This window comes from Macaca mulatta, chromosome 18, assembly GCF_049350105.2.
Source record: "Macaca mulatta isolate MMU2019108-1 chromosome 18, T2T-MMU8v2.0, whole genome shotgun sequence".
Lineage (NCBI taxonomy): Eukaryota > Metazoa > Chordata > Mammalia > Primates > Cercopithecidae > Macaca > Macaca mulatta.
Window position 1 is genome coordinate 82,914,844 of NC_133423.1, and position 19,562 is coordinate 82,934,405.

Below are 19,562 nucleotides of genomic sequence, written 5' to 3' on the forward strand. Positions count from 1 at the left end.
TCATTCTGTCTATCCTGAAAAATCATATTTAAATAAATTTAATGTACAAAATTTGGTACTTAACAAGTTGACATGCATTAGACAGTTTCTCCCTCTCCCCAAGGATAGCTTTCTAATTCCACAGTGGAGGCCAATAGTTAGATTTTGATCTGTTGACTTTGCTTTTATATACAGAAAGTTAGGAAGAACTCATCTGCAAATTGTCCAATAAGTAGTGTCTATAGATTACAAAGAGATTTGTCCTGTGGTTCAGGATGTTTGGTAGCAGTTGCCTGGATATCTGTGTTGAGAAGAATGTTGGATCTTTTCTGGACTCTGCAGAGAAATGTGATGAGTAATGTCTGCCCTGAGCACGTTAGATAGCACTTGAGCTAAGCACAGATCATTATGCCAATGGTGGTGGTGGTTCTCGAAATTATTCTTATTAGCTACTACTTTCTCAGAATTTATTTAGGTTATTATTTTTTTACCATAAATGTATCTGTGAGACTATGACATTTTTATGGAAAATATATAGCTGAATAAATTACTACATTTTTATTTTGTGTAGGTCTTTTTTTAAAAATAGAATTATTTTATGCTTTTACCCACTCTTTAGGTTTTAATTTAGTCACCTTGCACACTTACTATAGGTACAATATTTACTACCTTTAACAAAGGGATGGAATGTGATCTTTCTTGTGTTTCAAATATTCGGTTTTCTTATAGACTTAGTTTTGATATTTTTCAGACTATAATCATGGCTTAGATACTTGAGTTCCAGATCTGCCTGTGTTGCTCTTGGTTGTAATTAACAGTGCTGTTTGGTGTTCTGGGGCACAAATCATAGGGATGCTCAGTGTCACACATTTCCTTGTTTGTATATTCCCTTGATCAATGCCATCAACAGCATAAGGAATAGAGCCTTTACCATAAGCTCATATTCATATTTTTCTTAAACAATGTGTGTGTGTGTGCATGTGTAGGTGTGTGTTAATTTCTCACCTTTTATACCATAATTCAAAATCTAGGTGACATGTTCCAATAGCTGATAAGCATTTCATAGTGTAGTAGGTCAGGTTTACCATGTAATGCCTTTGATAATGCCTTCTTTTATAAATACGTGAGAGAAGTTTCAATGGAGTCCTGCTGAGGAAGTAGATCAACAGGGGGCAAGTAGTTTGAGCCTTCGAGCCAGAGAGAGAATTTGGTAAGTTTTTAGACAGGTTACCGACTGCCCTTTAGAAGTTCTGTAACTCCTTTCAGCTGGGGCTTGTATTTCATGTATGAGAGGGCTACATTATCATAATCCATTTTTTGTTTTTATGTTGTCTATCAGCAGCTCTTATAAGGCTGCTTTCTGAAGGGTATTCCCCATTTACTTGCTGTAATTCACCTTCTTTATTTCTTTAATCATAAAATTGATGTTTTGCAACCAGAGGCATTATATGTAAGTTGTTTATGGAGGTGCTACAGGGAAGAAAATTAGTGGTAAAATTAAGAACAAAACAATGGCGGTGGAAGGAAATTCACGAATAGACATCGCCTCAGTGCCATAGGAAGATGTGCTCAAGAAGCGTGTTAGACCCAAAGATCCTGGAAGAATGTTAGGCTCATGATAATTATAATTATGATATGTCTGTGGCTGACACTGAAAAGTGCTCATGACACACTAACAAGTTTTTATTTAAGTGATTCTATTTGGTAGAAAATACCCAGGTTTACCCTAACATGTAAGAAAGGTGTTATCTTAAAATGTGTCTACCTAATAAATGGTGATTCCTCAGGCAGTCCTCAAACTGAAATCAGTGGAAATGTGTAAAGTTGTTGATGCACTCATGTTACCATCTGAGTCTTAAAACATTTGATGTATTTTTTATTTAAACGATTTTGCACACCTGAAAAGATAATGCAAATAGGATTACTTTTGCAAATTGTTAATACCTTACAAAATTTCTTAGAAATTTTTTATTTAATTTTTTTTTTTTTTATTTTTTTTGAGACAGAGTCTTGCTCTGTCCCCTAGGCTAGAGTGCAGGGGCACGATCTCGGCTCACTGCAAGCTCCGCCTCCTGGGTTCACGCCATTCTCCTGCCTCAGCCTCCCGAGTAGCTGGGACTACAGGCACCGGCCACCACACCCGGCTGTTTTTTGTTTTGTTTTGTTTTGTTTTTGTATTTTTAGTAGAGACGGGATTTCACCATGTTAGCCAGGATGGTCTCAGTCTCCTGACCTCGTGATCCTCCCGTCTTGGCCTCCCAAAGTGCTGGCATTAGAGGCATGAGCCACCACCCCGGGCCCTAAATTTTTAAACATCCTTTTTTATTCAAGGGGAAAAATTCCAGCCTATCTCATTCTCTCATATAATATGCCATTTTCCTTAACAGTTCCTTTTATAAACTTTTATTTTGTGAGTATATAGTAGGTATATACACTTATTTAGTACATGACATATTTTGGTACAGGCATGTAATGCTTAATAATCAGCATGGAGAATGGGGTATCCATCTTCTCAAGCATTCATCCTTTGTGTTACAAACCATCCAATTATAGTCTTATAGTTCTTTTAAAATGTGCAATTATTATCACCCTGTTGTGCTACCAAACACTAGGTCTTATTCATGCTATTTTTTGTACCCATTAACCAATTTCCATCTCCACCTCCTTGCCACTACCCTTCCCAGCCTCTGGCAACCATCCTTCTACTCTATCTCCACAAGTTTAATCTTTTTGAATTTTAGATCCCACAAATAAGTGAGAACATAAAATGTTTTTCTTTGCCTGGCCTATTCCAGTTAACATAATGACCTCCAGTTCCATCCATGTTGTTGCAAATGACAGGATCTCACTCTCTTCTGTGGCTGAATATACACAACTCCATTGTGTATATGTACCACATGTTTTTTATCCATTCATCTGTTGATAGACACTTAGGTTGCTTCCAAATTTTGACTACTGTGAACAGTGCTGCAACAAACATGGGAATGCAGACGTCTCTTGATATTCTAATGTCCTTTCTTTGGAGAATATACCTAGCAATGGGATTGCTGGATCATATGGTAGATCTAGCTTTTTGAGGAACCTCCCAACTGTGCTCCATGTTAGTCTTACTATGTTTCCACCAACAGTGTACAGGGTTCCCTTTTCTCCATATCCTCAACAGCATTTATTATTGCCTGTCCTTTGGATAAAAGCCATTTTAACCGGGGTGAGATGATATCTCACCGTACTTTTGAATTGCATTTCTCTGATGATCAGTGATGTTGAACATTTTTCCTATGCCTGTTTGGCATTTCTGTGTCGTCTTTTGAGAAATGTCTGTTCAAATCTTCTGCCTATTTTTACGTTGGATTATTCGTGTTTTTTGAGCTCGGTATATACTCTGGTTATTAATGTCTTGTCAAATGGGTAGCTGGCAGATATTTTCTCCCATTCTGTCAGTTGTCTGGCCATTTGTTCTCCTTTGTTGTGCAGAAGCTTTTTGACTCGTTGCCAGCCTATTTGTTCATGTTTGCTTTGGTTACCTGTGCTTGTGGGGCATTGATCAAAAAAATCTTTGCCCAATCCAATGTCCTAGGGAGTTTCCCTGTGTTCTTGTAGTAGTTTCACAGTTTGAGGTCTTAGATTTATGTCTAATCCATTTTGATTTGATTTTTGTATATGGCAAGTGACAGGGGTCTACTTTCATGCTTCTGCATATCAACATATACTTTTCCAAAACCATTCATTGAAGAGACTGTCTTTTTCCTCAGTGTGTTCTTAGTACCTTTGTTGAAAATAAGTTTACTGTAGGTGTGTGGATTTGTTTCCAGGTTCTTTATTCTGTTGCATTGGTCTGTGTGTCTGTTTTTATGCCAGTACCATTCTCTCGGTTATTATATCTCTGTAGCATAGTTTGAAGTCAGGAAATGTGATTCTTCCAGTTTTGTTCTGTTTACGTAGGATAGCTTTGGCTATTCCGGGTCTTTTGTGGCTCCATGTAGATTTTAGAATTTGTTTTTCTGTGAAGAATGCCATTGGTATTTTGATAGGGATTGCATTGAATCTGTAGATTGCTTTGGGTAGTGTGGATATTTTAACAACATTGACTCTTCCAATTCAAGAACATTAAATATGTTTCCATTTTTTATGTTCTCTTCTTATCAGTGTTTTATAGTTTTCATTATAGAGATCTTTCACTTCTGTGGTTAACACTTAGGTATGTAAGTTTATTTGTGGCTATTGAAAATGAGGTTACCTTTTTGGTTTCTTTTTCAGATTGTTTGCTGTCAGCATATAAAAATGCTATGGAGTTTTGTATATTGATTTTGCACCCTGCAACTTAAATCAATTTGTTTGTCAGTTCTAATAGGTTTTTGTTTGTGTGTTAAGTCTTTAGGTTTTTCCAAAGACAAGATTATATCATCTACAAATAAGGATAATTTGACTTCTTCCTTTCCAATTTGGATGCACTTTATTTCTTTCTTTTGTCTAATTGTTCTAGCCAGAACTTCCAGTAACATTTTGAATAACTGTTGTGAAAGTAGGCATCTCTGCCATGTTCCACATCTTAGAGGGAAGGCTTTCAGTTTGTCTTCATTCAGTAGCTGTGGGTCTGTTATACATGGTTTTTATTATGTTGATGTAGGTTCCTTTTATACCTGGTTCTTTCAGGGTTTTTCTCATGAAGGGATGCTGAAGGGAACTTTACCAAATGCTTTCTCAGCCTCAATTGAAATGATCATATGGTTTTTGTCCTTTATTCTGTTGATACGATGTATCACGCTGATTGATTTGCATATGTTGAACCATCTTTGCATCCCTGGGATAAATTTCACTTGGTCATGATGAATGATCTTTTTAATGTATTGTTGAATTCTGGTTTCTAATAGTTTCTTAAATTTTTTATATCAATGTATATCACAGGTATTGTCCTATACTTTTCTTTCTTTGATACCTCTTTGCTTTTTGTATCAGTTTAATACTGGCCTTATAGAATGAGTTTGGAAGTATTCCCTCCTCTATTATTTGAAACGGTTTGAGTAGGATTGGTATTAATTCTTTAAATGTTTAGTAGAATTTAGCAGTGAAACCATTGGGCCTCGGCTTTTCCTTACTGGGAGACTTTTTATTATGGCTTTGATCCCATTACTTGTTATTGGTAAGTTTAGGTTGTAGATATTTTTCATGATTCGATCTTTGTAGATTTATGTGCTTAGGTATTTATCCTCTTCCCCTACATTTTCCAAGTTAGCAGCATATAGTTGCTCATGGTAGCCACTAATAATCTTTTAAGTTTCTGTAGTATTACTTGTAATGTCTTTTTTTCATCTCTGATTTTATTACCTTGGGTCTTCTCCCTTTTTTTCTTTGTTAATCTAGCTAAAGGTTGTCAATTTTGTTTATCCTTTGAGAAAAACAACTTTTTGTTTAATCTTTTGTATCCTTTTTTTAAAAATTGTACTTTAAGTTCTAGGGTACATGTGCACAACGTGCAGGTTTGTTACATATGTATACATGTGCCATGTTAAGGTGCTGTACCCATTAACTCGTCATTTACATTAGGTATATCTCCTAATGCTATCCCTCCGCCATCCCCCCACCCCACAACAGGTCCCAGTGTGCAAAGCTCCCCTTCCTGTGTCCAAGTGTTCTCATTGTTCATTTCCCACCTATGAGTGAGAACATGCGGTATTTGGTTTTCTGTTCTTGCGATAGTTTGCTGAGAATGATAGTTCCAGCTGCATCCATGTCCCTACAAAGGACATGAATTCATCCCTTTATATGGCTGCATAGTATTCCATGGTATATATGTGCCACATTTTCATAATCCAGTCTGTCATTGATGGACATCTGGATTGGTTCCAAGTCTTTGCTATTGTGAATAGTGCTGCAATAAACATACATGTGCATGTGTCTTTATAGCAGCATGATTTATAATCCTTTGGTTATATACCCAGTAATGGGATGGCTGGGTCAAATGGTATTTTTAGTTCTACATCCTTGAGGAATCGCCACACTGTCTTCCACAATGGCTGAACTAGTTTACAGTCCCACCAACAGTGTAAAAGTGTTCCTGTTTCTCCACATCCTCTCCAGCACCTGTTGTTTACTGACTTTTTAATGATCACCATTCTAACTGGTGTGAGATGGTATCTCATTGTGGTTTTGATTTGCATTTCTCTGATGGCTAGTGATGATGAGCATTATTTCATGTGTCTGTTGGCTGTATAAATCTCTTCTTTTGAGAAGTGTCTGTTCATATCCTTCGCCCACTTTTTGATGGGGTTGGTTTTTTCTTGTAAATTTGATTGAGTTCTTTGTAGGTTCTGGATATTAGTCCTTTGTCAGATGAGTAGATTGCAAAAATGTTCTCCCATTCTGTAGGTTGCCTGTTCATTCTGGTGGTAGTTTCTTTTGCTGTGCAGAAGCTCTGTAGTTTAACTAGATCCCATTTGTCAATTTTGGCTTTTGTTGCCTTTGCTTTTGGTGTTTCAGTCATGAAGTCCTTGCCCATGCCTATGTCCTGAATGGTATTGCCTAGGTTTTCTTCTAGGATTTTTATGGTTTTAGGTCTAACATTTAAGTCTTTAATCCATCTTGAATTAATTTTTGTATAAGGTGTAAGGAAGGGATCCAGTTTCAGCTTTCTACATATGGCTAGCCAGTTTTCCCAGCACCATTTTTTTTTTTTTAAAGTGAAAATGTAATACGGTGTTACAGACTGAATCAGAATACTAAGATGAATTGTTTTTCTTATCTGCATTGCCTTTATAATTCAAGTCCTCTTTCATAAAACTTCACTAACCCTCCCATTTTCTTTTTTTTTTTTAATTATCATTATTATTATTATTATACTTTAAGTTCTAGGGTACATGTGCATAACGTGCAGGTTTGTTACATATGTATACTTGTGCCATGTTGGTGTGCTGCACCCATCAACTCGTCAGCACCCATCAACTCATCATTTACATCAGGTATAACTCCCAATGCAATCCCTCCCCCATCCCCATGATAGGCCCCGGTGTGTGATGTTCCCCTTCCCGAGTCCAAGTGATCTCATTGTTCAGTTCCCACCTATGAGTGAGAACATGCGGTGTTTGGTTTTCTGTTCTTGTGATAGTTTGCTGAGAATGATGGTTTCCAGCTGCATCCATGTCCCTACAAAGGACACAAACTCATCCTTTTTTATGGCTGCATAGTATTCCATGGTGGGCACCATTTATTAAATAGGGAATCCTTTCCTCATTTCTTGTTCTTGTCAGGTTTGTCAAAGATCAGATGGTTGTAGATGTGTGGCATTATTTCTGAGGGCTCTGTTCTGTTCCATTGGTCTATATCTCTGTTTTGGTACCAGTACCATGCTCTTCTGGTTACTGTAGCCTTGTAGTATAGTTTGAAGTCAAGTAGCATGATGCCTTCAGCTTCGTTCTTTTTGCTTAGGATTGTCTTGGCAATGCAGGCTCTTCTTTGGTTCCATATGGACCTTAAAGTAGTTTTTTTGCAATTCTGTGAAGAAAGTCATTGGTAGCTTGATGGGGATGGCTTTGAATCTATAAATTACCTTGGGCAGTATAGCCATTTTCATGATATTGAGTCTTCCTATGCATAAGCATGGAATGTTCTTCCATTTGTTTGTGTCCTCTTTTATTTCATTGAGCAGTGATTTGTAGTTCCCCTTGAAGAGGTCCTTTACATCCCTTGTAAGTTGGATTCCTAGGTATTTTATTCTCTTTGAAGCAATTGTGAATGGGAGTTCACTCATGATTTGGCTCTCTGTTATTTGTGTATAAGAATGCTTGTGATTTTTGCACATTGATTATGTATCCTGAGACTTTGCTGAAGTTGCTGATCAGCTTAAGGAGATTTTGGGCAGAGACGATGGGGTTTTCTAAATATACAATCATGTCACCTGCAAACAGGGACAATTTGACTTCCTCTTTTCCTAATTGAATACGCTTTATTTCTTTCTCTAGGCCCTGGCCAGAACTTCCAACACTATGTTGAATAGGAGTGGTGAGAGAGGGCATCCCTGTCTTGTGCCAGTTTTCCAAGGGAATGCTTCCAGTTTTTGCCCCATTCAGTATGATATTCGTTGTGGGTTTGTCATAAATAGCTCATATTATTTTGAGATACATTCCATCAATACCTAGTTTATTGGGAGTTTTTAGGATGAAGCACTGTTGAATTTTGTCGAAGCCCTTTTCTGCATCTATTGAGATAATCATGTGGCTTTTGTCTTTGGTTCTGTTTATGTGATGGATTACTTTTCTTGATTTGCGTATGTTGAACCAGCCTTGCATCCCAGGGATGAAGCCAACTTGATCTTGGTGGATAAGCTTTTTGATGTGCTGCTAGTTTCAGTTTGCCAGTATTTTATTGAGGATTTTGCATCGATGTTCATCAGGGATATTGGTCTAAAACTGTCTTTTTATGTTGTGTCTCTGCCAGGCTTTGGTATCAGGATGATGTTGGCCTCATAAAATGAGTTAGGGAGGATTCCCTCTTTTTCTATTAATGGAAATAGTTTGCGAAGGAATGGTACTAGCTCCTCTTTGTACCTCTGGTAGAATTCAGCCATCTGGTTCTGGACTTTTTTTGGTTGGTGGGCTATTAATTATTGCTTCAGTTTCAGAGCTTGTTATTGGTCTATTCAGCGATTCAACTTCCTCCTAGGTTAGTCTTGGGAGGGTGTATGTGTCCAGGAATTTATCCATTTCTTCTAGATTTGCTAGTTTATTTGCGTAGAGGTGTTTATAGTATTCTCTGATGGTAGTTTATATTTCTATGGAATTGTATTTCTGTGGTGATAAAGGGTGATATCCCCTTTATCATTTTTTATTGTGTCTATTTGATTCTTCTCTCTTTTCTTATTAGTCTTGCTAGCGGTCTATCAATTTTGTTGATCTTTTCAAAAAACCAGCTCCTGGATTCATTGTTTTTTTGAGGGTTTTTTTTTGTGCCTCTATCTCCTTCAGCTCTGCTCTGCTCTTAGTTATTTCTTGCCTTCTGCTAGCTTTGAACGTGTTTGCTCTTACTTCTCTTGTTCTTTTTATTGTGATGTTAGGGTGTCAATTTTAGATCTTTCTCTTGTGGGCATTTAGTGCTATAAATTTCCCTCTATACACTGCTTTAAATGTGTCCCAGAGGTTCTGGTATGTTGTGTCTTTGTTCTCACTGGTTTCAAAGAACATCTTTATTTATGCCTTCATTTCATTATGTACCCAGTAGTCATTCAAGAGCAGGTTGTTCAGTTTCCATGTAGTTGGGTGGTTTTGAGTGAGTTTCTTAATCCTGACTTCTAGTTTGATTGCACTATGGTCTGAGAGACAGTTTGTTATAATTTCTGTTCTTTTACATTTGCTGAGGAGTGCTTTACTTCCAACTATGTGGTCAATTTTGGAATAAGTGCCATGTGGTGCTGAGAAGAATGTATATTCTGTTGATTTGGGGTGGAGAGTTCTGTAGATGTCTGTTAGGTCTCCTTGTTGCAGAGCTGAGTTCAAGTCCTAGATATCCTTGTTAACTTTCTGTCTCATTTATCTGTCTAATGTTGACAGTGAGGTGTTAAAGTCTCCCATTTTTGTGTGGGAGTCTAAGTCTCTTTGTAGGTCTCTAAGAACTTGCTTTATGAATCTGGGTGCTCCTGTATTGGGTGCATATATATTTACGATAGTTAGCTCTTCTTGTTGAATTGATCCCTTTACCATTATGTAATGGCGTCTTCTTTGTTTCTTTTGATCTTTGTTGGCTTAAAGTCTGTTTTATCAGAGACCAGGATTGCAACCCCTGCTTTTATGTTTGTTCGTTTTCCATTTGCTTGGAAGATCTTCCTTCATCCCTTTATTTTGAGCCTATGTGTGTCTCTGCATGTGAGATGGGTCTCCTGAATACAGCACCCTGATGGTTCTTGACTGTTTATCCAGTTTACCGGTCTGTGTCTTTTAATTGGAGCATTTAGCCCATTTACATTTAAGGTTAATATTGTTATGTGTGAACTTGATCCTGTCATTATGATGTTAGCTGGTTATTTTGCTTGTTAGTTGATGCGGTTTTTTCCTAGCATCGATGATCTTTACATTTTGGCATGTTTTTTCAGTGGCTAGTACCAGTTGTTCCTTTCCATGTTTAGTGCTTCCTTCAGGAGCTCTTGTGGGGCAGGCCTGGTGGTGACAAAATCTCTCAGCATTTGCTTGTCCGTAAAAGATTTTATTTCTCCTTCACTTATGAAACTTAGTTTGGCTGGATATGAAATTCTGGGTTGAAAATTCTTTTCTTTAAGAATGTTGAATATTGGTCCCACTCTCTTCTGGCTTGGAGAGTTTCTGCTGAGAGATCTGCTGTTAGTCTGATGGGCTTCCCTTTGTGGGTAACCCGACCTTTCTCTCTGGCTGCCCTTAACATTTTTTCCTTCATTTCAACTTTGGTGAATCTGACAATTATGTGTCTTGGAGTTGCTCTTCTTGAGGAGTATCTTTGTGGCATTCTCTATATTTCCTGAATTTGAATGTTGGCCTGCCTTGCTAGGTTGGGGATGTTCTCCTGGATAATATCCTGCAGAGTGTTTTCCAACTTGGTTCCATTCTCCCTGTCACTTTCAGGTACAACAATCAGACGTAGATTTGGTCTTTTCACATAGTTCCATATTTCTTGGAGGCTTTGTTCATTTCTTTTTTTTTTTTTTTTTTTTTCTGGAGACGGAGTCTCGCTCTGTCACCCAGGCTGGAGTGCAGTGGCCGGATCTCGGCTCACTGCAAGCTCCGTCTCCCGGGTTCACGCCATTCTCCTGCCTCAGCCTCCCGAGTAGCTGGGACTACAGGTGTCCGCCACCTCGCCCGGCTAGTTTTTTGTATTTTTTAGTAGAGACGGGGTTTCACTGTGTTAGCCAGGATGGTCTCGATCTCCTGACCTCGTGATCCGCCCGTCTCGGCCTCCCAAAGTGCTGGGATTACAGGCTTGAGCCACCGCGCCCGGCCTGTTCATTTCTTTTTACTTTTTTTTCTCTACACTTCTCTTCTTGCTTCAGTTCATTCATTTGATCTTCAATCACTGGTACCCTTTATTTCAATTGATTGAATTGGCTACTGAAGCTTGTGTATGTGACATGTGGTTCTCATGCCATGATTTTCAGCTCCGTCAGTTCATTTAAGGTCTTCTCTATGCTGTTTATTCTAGTTAGCATTCGTCTAATCTTTTTTCAAGGTTTTTTGCTTCTTTGTGATGGGTTCGAACATCCTCCTTTATCTTGGAGAAGTTCGTTATTACCAATCGTCTGAAGCCTTCTTCTCTCAACTTGTCAAAATCATTCTCCATCCAGCTTTGTTCCATTGCTGGCGAGAAGCTGCATTCCTTTAGAGGAGAAGAGGCACTCTGATTTTTAGAATTTTCAGCTTTTCTGTTCTGCTTTCTCCCCATCTTTATGGTTTTATCTACCTTTGGTCTTTGATGATGGTGACGTACAGATGGAGTTTTGGTGTGGATGTCCTAACTGTTTCTTAGTTTTCCTTGTAACAGTCAGAATCCTCAGCTGCAGGTCTGCTGGATTTTGCTGGAGGTCCAGACCCTGTTTGCTTGGGTATCACCAGCGGAGGCTGCAGAACAGCAAATATTGAAGAACGGCAAATGTTGCTGCCTGATCCTTCGTCTGGAAGCTTGCTGTCAGAGGGGCAACTGGCCATATAAGGTGGCAGTCGGCCCCTACTGGGAGGTGCCTCCCAGTTAGGCTAGTTCAGAGGTCAGGGACCCCCTTGAGGAGTCAGTCTGTCCATTTCTCAGATCTCAAACTCCATGCTGGGAGAACTATTACTCTCTTCAAAGCTGTCAGACAGGGATGTTTAAGTCTGCAGAAGTTTCTGCTGCCTTTTGTTCAGCTATGCCCTGCCCCCAGTGGTGGAGTCTACAGAGGCAGGCAGGCAGGCCTCCTTGAGCTGTGGTGGACTCCACCCAGGTCGAGCTTCCCAGCAGCTTTGTTTACCTACTCAAGCCTCAGCAATGGCAGATGCCCCTCCCCCAGCCTCACTGCCACCTTGCAATTTGATCTCAGACTGCTGTGCTGGCAGTGACTGAGGCTCTGTGGGCGTGGGACCCTCCAAGCCAGGCGTGGGATATAACCTCCTGGTGTGCCATATGCTAACACCATTGGAAAAGCACAGTATTAGGGTGGGAGTGTCCCGATTTTCCAGGTACCGTCTGTCATGGCTTCCCTTGGCTAGGAAAGGGAATTCTCCAACCCCTTGTGCTTCCCGGGTGATGCAATGCCCCACCTTGCGTCGGCTCATGCTCCGTGGGCTGCACCCACCGTCTGACAAGCCCCAGTGAGATTAACCCAGTACCTCAGTTGGAGATGCAGAAATCACCTGTCTTCTTTGTTGCTCACGCTGGGAGCTGTAGACTGGAGCTGTTCCTATTCGGCCATCTTGGAACCTCCTGCTGACAATGTCTTTTTGTACTTTTTGATCTATGTTGGTTTAAAGTCTGTTTTGCCTGAAACTCAGATTGTAACCCCTGCTTTTTTCTGTTTTCCATTTGCTTGGTCGATTTTTCTCCATCCCTTTATTTTGAGCCTATGTGTGTCATTGCATGTGAAATGGGTCTCTTGAAGACAGCATGCCAATGGGTCTTGCTTTTTTTTTTTTTTTTTTTTTTTTTTTTTTTGAGACGGAGTCTCACGCTGTTGCCCAGGCTGGAGTGCAGTGGCGCAATCTCGGCTCACTGCAAGCTCTGCCTCCCGGGTTCCCGCCATTCTCCTGCCTCAGCCTCCTGAGTAGCTGGGACTACAGGCGCCCGCCACCGCGCCTGGCTAATTTTTTGTATTTTTAGTAGAGACGGGGTTTCACTGTGGTCTCGATCTCCTGACCTTGTGATCCGCCCGCCTCGGCCTCCCAAAGTGCTGGGATTACAGGCTTGAGCCACCGCGCCCGGCCAGGGTCTTGCTTTTTTATCCACCTTGCCCCTCTGTGCCTTTTAAGTAGGGCATTTAGATCATTTATATTCACGGTTAGTATTAATATTTATGAATTTAATCCTGTTATCATGATGTTAGCTGGTTATTTTGCAGACTTGTTTTTGTGGTTGCTTTGTAATATCACTGGTCTGTGTACATCATTGTGTTTTGTAGTGGCTGGTAACAATCTTTTCATATTGAGTGCTCTTGTCAGGAGCTCTTGTAAGGCAGGTCTGGTGGTGACAGATTCTCTCAGCATTTGCTTATCTGAAAAGGATCTTATTTCTCCTTTATTTATGAAGCTTAGTTTGGCTGGGTATGAAATTTTGGGTTGGAAATACTTTTCTTTAAAAATGTTGAATATTGGTTTTCACATCTCTTTGGCTTGTAGGGCTTCTGGCTGAAAGGCCTATCATTAGTCAGATGGGTTTCCCTTTGTAGGTGACCTAACCTTTCTCTCTAGCTGCCTTTAACATTTTTCCTTTCATTTCGACCTTGGAGAATATCTGATAATTATGTGTATTTTGGTTGGTCTTCCTGTGAGGTATCTTGACTGGCATTCTCTACATTTCCTGTATTTTAATGTTGGCCTCTCTAGCTAGGTTGGGGAAGTTCTCATGGATAATATCCTGAAATATGTTTTCCAAGTTCCTTCCATTCTCTTCATCTCTTTCAGGGACACCAGTGAGTCATAGATTTGGTCTCCTTACATAATCCCATTTTTTCAGAGGTTTTGTTCATTCGTTTTTATTCTTGTTTTTTCTGTTCTTGTCTGACTATCTTATTTCAGAAGCCAGTCTTCAAGCTATGAGATACTTTCCTCCACTTGTTCTATTCTGCTATTAATACTTGGGATTGCATTATGAAATTCTTTTAATGTGCCTTTCAGCTCTATCAGGTCAGTTACATTCTTTTCTATACTGACTATTTTGTCTGTCAGCTCCTGCATTGTTTTATTGTGATTCCTAGAGTCCTTGGATTAGGTTTCAACATACTCCTGTAGCTCAATGGTTTTCGTTGCTATCCATAGTCTGAGTTCTGTTTCTGTCATTTCAACTATTTCAGCCTAGTCCAGAACACTTGCTGGAGAGGTAATGAGGTCATCTGGAGGAAGGAAGGTACTCTGACTTTTTGAGTTGTCATGGTTCTTTCACTGGTCCTTTCTCATCTTTATGGGCTTATTTTCCTTCAATCTTTGAGGCTGCTGACCTTTCATTTTTTTCCTTTTATCCTCATTGATAATCTTAAGGGTTTGAGTGTGGTATAAGGTGGCTTCAGCCCACTGGCTTCATTTCTGGAAGATTTTATGGGGCCAATATTCAACTCCCAACTCCTGAACTAGCTGTGTTAACTCTGGGGAACTTGTATTGGGCCCAGACTTTGTTCTCTAGCTCCCTGAGGTTAAGAATTCACTGTTCTGGGAGGGTCTGAGGTGCTCACAGAATGTTGGTCACTACACTCCAATGGGTGGTGTCAGCCAAAGAGTTTTATAGTGCAGTGCCAGCAGCAGTAGCAGCAGTATAGTGGGGTGCACACTCATCAACTGCAGCAGGGTGCTAGTGGGTGCCAGCATGCCTGCCCCCTGTGGGCATTCACCACAGTGGCAGAGGCAACACAGCTCAGGGAAGGGCAGGGGGCTGCTGCTGGCGACTGTGTATGTGGTTGCATTGGTGATGGTGTTGCCTTGGGGGCACTGGCGGGCACAGGTCTGTGCCTTCTCTGTATTGCATGAGCAGGAGTGGTAGCTTAGGGCAGGAGACGATCTGCTGTTCTCTGTACCTAGTTTCACTCCCAAGGCAGTGTTGGCACGAGGGCAGGGCACTGGTGGTGGGAGTGGAGCTCGCTGGCTCTGTGCCCACCAAGGCTTTTTCTACAATGGTGGTCCGCCGGGGGAGGGGGCGGACTGCACTCTTGGTGCAACAGTAACAGGGTGGGGTGTATGCACACATGTGTGTGGGTGGGACAAGGAAAGCAAAACCTGCCCCCACAGACATGCTCCAACCAAGTGACGTGGGGAGTTGCTGTGGGCCCAGGCTAAGCTACAGTTTGGGGAGGGAGTATGTGGGCTGATGCTTTGCTGTGGGAGCCTCCTGTGCTGGAGCCATCTTCCGGTAAGGCAGGGTCCACCAGCACAGAAGTTATGACCCAAGGCTGCCCTGCAAGCAGGCATGACCAGGCTGGGGCCCCAGGATTTTCAGATTGTAAAGTCAAATGGTGAGAATAATTTATTTTCCTGAAATGGTGATTCAAAATTAGTGGAATGGGCAAGTAAAGTTCATTAGCATCTAAATAGAATTTGTTTTTGCCTAGCGTGGAGGAAACTTATGCACACATAGTGAGGAAGTTGCAAATTGTATTCTCCCCCAATAATTCACTTTTCAATCTCAGGATACTCTTTAATTAAAAATTAAACAGGATTTTAGGCCAGGCACGGTGGCTCACACCTGTAACCCCTGTACTTTGGGAGGCCAAGGTAGATGAATCACTTGAGGTCAGGAGTTCAAGACCAGCCAGGCCAACATGGTGAAGCCATATCTCTACTAAAAATAGAAAAACTGGCCGGGCATGGTGGTGCATGCCTGTAATCCCAGCTACTCGGAAGGCTGAGGCAGAAGAATCACTTCAACCTAGGAGGCAGAGGTTGCAGTGAGCTGAGCTTGTGCTACTGCACTCCAGCTTCGGTGACAGAGCGAGACTCCTTCTCAAAAAAGAAAATAAAATTAAGCAGGATTTTAAATTAAACCTAAATGGCAGGACAAGGTGTCCTCCAAAGCATGCACCCAAACTGAGTAAACCTCTAAGTTACTCTAATAGAGATCTCTCAATGGACTAAACTTTCTGTAACGTGTTTGAGAGTGCATTCTAATCATAATTGCAAAAAAGTAGTTAAAATCTATGTTTGAAAATTAAAATTAAACATAGAACCTTAAAAATCTCTGTACAACTTTATCCCACAGAAATTTTTAAAAAACAAAACAGAGCACACTCAGTTGTTATGGCTTTACAGCAAAAATAGTTGCTACATTTGAAAGTTCAGTAAAGTTCAACTTTCTGAGCCAGAACTTGGAAATACCACATAACACATTGGAGTTGCTTGTCCAGCTTCCCCTGCCTGCCATCTAGAGCATAGTTGAGAAGTAGCCCCCAGAAGGGTGTGGCTAACACAGCCTCTGACTTCAGGGTCAGGAAAGCAAAAGGCCTTGCCTACTGCAACTTACCGATGTGAATCAATAACTCTTGTGTTTAACAACATTTTAAACAAACTTGACCATCTAGAGAAGAGTGGGCAGAAATAGTGCTGTGAGAAATGATCTTCTGACAGTCCTGTGGTTGTAAAAGCATAATGATCTTGTATAATTTAGTCCGTCCTGCCTTTGCAAACTTTGAAAGCATGACATCTTTATATCATGATCTACTTACAGCTATTAAGATGACTCTTCATTGTCATGAAAAAATATAACTAGGTTTTCGTATGGTCTAAGAAGGTAGGAAAATGATGTAAAGGTTTTTGAAGGATGTTAACTAAAATAGTTAAAATGAGTCCAGCAGTTATGAGCTTAACTTCAGGTACCTGGAACATTGGCTTATATGGGACATTAAATTTCTGAAAAAAAGCTGCAAAAATGGGACACACATGTACATATTTCTACCATGAATCTGACTCCACAGGGCTACAAAATATTTAACCTTTATTTCAGAAGTGCTAGTGTGCTTCAGGTAGGTTTTATACAGTTTATTTGTCCTGACAAAAAATTACCCCATCAGCCTTCTCATGAGCATCCAGTGACGCATGTGGAAAAGAACATTCTATGGGGAAAGTAAAGTTTGAAACAGTGAGGCACAGAGGATGATGTTTGAGAAGCCACAGGAGGAGGCACCAGTGGACACAGCAAGGAGAGGAGCCAGGGAGAAGGAAATGGGGAGGACATTCCTTGAGGAGCAGCTCTGAGCTCCGTGGCTTTGGGGGCCATGGAGTCACAACAGTTTGAGATGTCCCCTCAGCACCAGCTGGGCATGGGCAGCAGTGAGAGGAGAGGGTGGCAGCTATGACATCGGTGCTTGTGTCTTTACCTGCACATGGGGAGAAACTTCCATCTGTTTCCCGTAAGGGTCATCTTTGAACAGAAGAGGCAGTTGTGTGTTTCCGCAAATGTGGCGACATGCATTGTAGAACATGCCAAGACTTTGCTGTAGCCCAGCCATAGGCTCTTAGACTTTGGCTGGTTGTTTTCTTCCCCCTGTCCTTTCATTTTTTCCTGTCCACCAAAATGTATTGAGATCATCCTGGGAGCCAGACACATAGGCAGGAATGTGCTTTCATGAGAGCCAAGAAAGCCTGACCTTGCTGCCACACAACTTTCATTGCACCGTGAGACAGAGGCGTGCCAATAGAATGATCCACATGAGCATTAGAAGCATTAGAATGGGTGGAAATTCCATCCAGGTGACATTTTTGACCCAAAATTGAGAGGCCAGGGGAGCTTCCTGGAGAAAGTGACATGTAAGGCAAGACCTGAAAGACAAACCCAATTACCTGGGGAGGTGGGGAAGGAAGAGGGACCGGTGTTCCAAGAAAGGCAGATAGCGTATTGAGGGGAGCAGTGGGACAGAGAAAAGGAACTCCAGGAACTGAAGTGATCCCCACAACTAGAGCATGGAGTGTGAGTGAAAAGTCTGCAGAGGGCTGGTGACGGGGACCTCTGAAGACAGGCGGCCAGGCAGTATTCTAAGATCAACAGGAAGCCATTGCAAGGTTTCACCCAGAGGAGTAATGTGATCAGATTTGCACCTTAGAACAGTTGTTTTGGCACTTCTGACTGGAAGGGCCAGAGTGGCCGGTGTTGTTGTTACCTGAAGGGTAAATGTGGCCCACAATAAAAAATGCAGTGGAGAAGGAGACATATGAATATATGTAAGTAAATATTATCGAGGTATATTTAGCAGACAGAATCAATAAATGTGGTAACTGATTGACTGGATGTGTGAGGAGTCTAGATCACTTCCAGGTTTCTGATTTGGGCGACACAGTGCTAATCAATGAAAAAGGTGATCCACAGGGAGGAACTTGTCTGAGGGGTGAGATGGGGCTGAACAGCTGCGTTTGAGACAGGAGACGTGTGTGCTGGGCATGGGATGCACAAGTGGAAGTGCCTGTGGGTCTGCAGCTCAGACGTGGGCATGACCAGCACAGAGATAGAGAGGCCCCAGGCTGCCAGGTGAGCGTGATCCCCCAGGTGATGGTGTCGGCTGAGAAGGGAAGGAAGCCCCTGTGAGGACACTGACGCGGGGAGAGCAGACAAGGAGTCCACAGGAGACAGGGAAGGAAGAACTAGAGAGAAAAGCCAAGCCAGGCATGTGTGGTGACGTAGGAACTGAGGGAGAGGACATCTCAAGATTGAGGGGATGCTGCACAACAGGAGGACTATGTGGTTTTTGACCACGTCCACAGGAAGTCACAACAGGCAAGGAAAAGAAACTGGAAATCAGATATGGAGTTGACGAGTGAATCAGAGAGGAGATGGGCAGGGACGGCAGGGTGAGGCCTCTTCTGAGGAAGTTTGGCTAAAGGATAGATCAGCTGGGACACATGCTGGAAGGGTGTTTGGGGTGGAGGGAGAAACGGTGGAGGACAGGAGAGCCTTGAGCCTGAGAGAAGAGGCTCCTAAAATAGAGAAGCCAAGGTTAAAGTTGTGGGAGAGAGTGGGGATAAATGAGTGGCAGATAATCAGGAGAACAGAAGGAGATCCAGAATCATGAGAGAGATGACCTTTGCCAAGAACACAGCCCCCTCCCCTGTGACAGAGGGGTAGGACAAAACAGTTGGCGTTCAAGTGTTGGTTTATAGCACAATGTTTTAACTATGTCCTTTAAAACATTTCTCCAGACACTACCCAAAGCAGTTCTTCACTACAGTGGCAGATACACCTGCAAATCTTCACCAAAACAGTGACCTAAGGACCAAGCTAACTGCTGCTGCCTGGAACACTGTCCTTACCTTAGAAATGTCAACCAGATTGTAGGAAACCCAAACAACCTTTTCAGGCAGAAAGCAAATAGATTAAGAAAGTAGCCAGATGAGTTAGCGAGCCCAACAGTGACTTTTGTTTCTTTTTTTCCCTGTTCCCTTTTCTTTTCATGGTAGAAAAGGCTGGACAGGGATGCATTGCAAAAGCAGTGATCTACCTTATCTTGCCATCACCCAGGATGGCCCAGGATGTGGGTTCTCCTTGAATGAATCTTTGGCAATCTGCCAGGCTGACGTGGTCTGCCGCCTCCTTCTTTAGTCTGAGCTTGCCCACTGCTTGGAAAGGGCCATTGGCAGTTCTGGCAGGGAGTTTTCCCAACATTGAGAAGGTGACATTTTTACTCCCCGGTGCAGTCTGCACCTCTGACCCATGGTCAGCAGACAGGACAGAGGCACTCAGTAGACAGAGCTCAGAAGATGGCACTCAGTCCCGGCGGAAGGCCCAGCGTCAGCTCTGCACCCATCCCATGTGACCACAGGCAGGCTCCATGACCTCGTGGATCAGTTTCTTCACCCTGTTCAGGAGGCATTGTACTACCATCCTGTTTGGAAATTTGTGAGGATCAACGCATTACTCACGTAAGGTCTTTGGAAAGTGTCATATTACTGTTTATTAACTGCTTGTTGGTAGCCTGG

At 41.7% G+C, this 19,562-nt stretch overlaps 1 protein-coding gene and 1 long non-coding RNA gene across 8 annotated transcripts in view; one reads left to right on the forward strand and one right to left on the reverse strand.

The window, feature by feature from the left end:
* Positions 1–19,562, reverse strand: part of LOC114673814 (uncharacterized) — a 102,680-nt gene that overhangs the window by 17,644 nt on the left and 65,474 nt on the right. For 2 of the 7 annotated variants that reach the window (XR_013408395.1, XR_013408394.1), the window contains 2 exons: positions 19,085–19,468; positions 16,574–17,414 (listed from right to left, as the gene is read on the reverse strand). The exons of 2 other annotated variants lie outside the window; for them this stretch is intronic. The gene's annotated coding sequence lies outside the window, so the exon portion shown is untranslated. Of the gene's footprint in view, positions 1–16,573; positions 19,469–19,562 lie in introns of those variants that run through there. 3 more of the 7 variants (XR_013408392.1, XR_013408391.1, XR_013408393.1) reach the window with 2 other exon arrangements.
* Positions 10,939–18,114, forward strand: LOC144336533 (uncharacterized). Its single transcript, XR_013408400.1, has 2 exons — positions 10,939–15,334; positions 17,624–18,114. It is a non-coding gene; the product is annotated as an uncharacterized LOC144336533 (long non-coding RNA).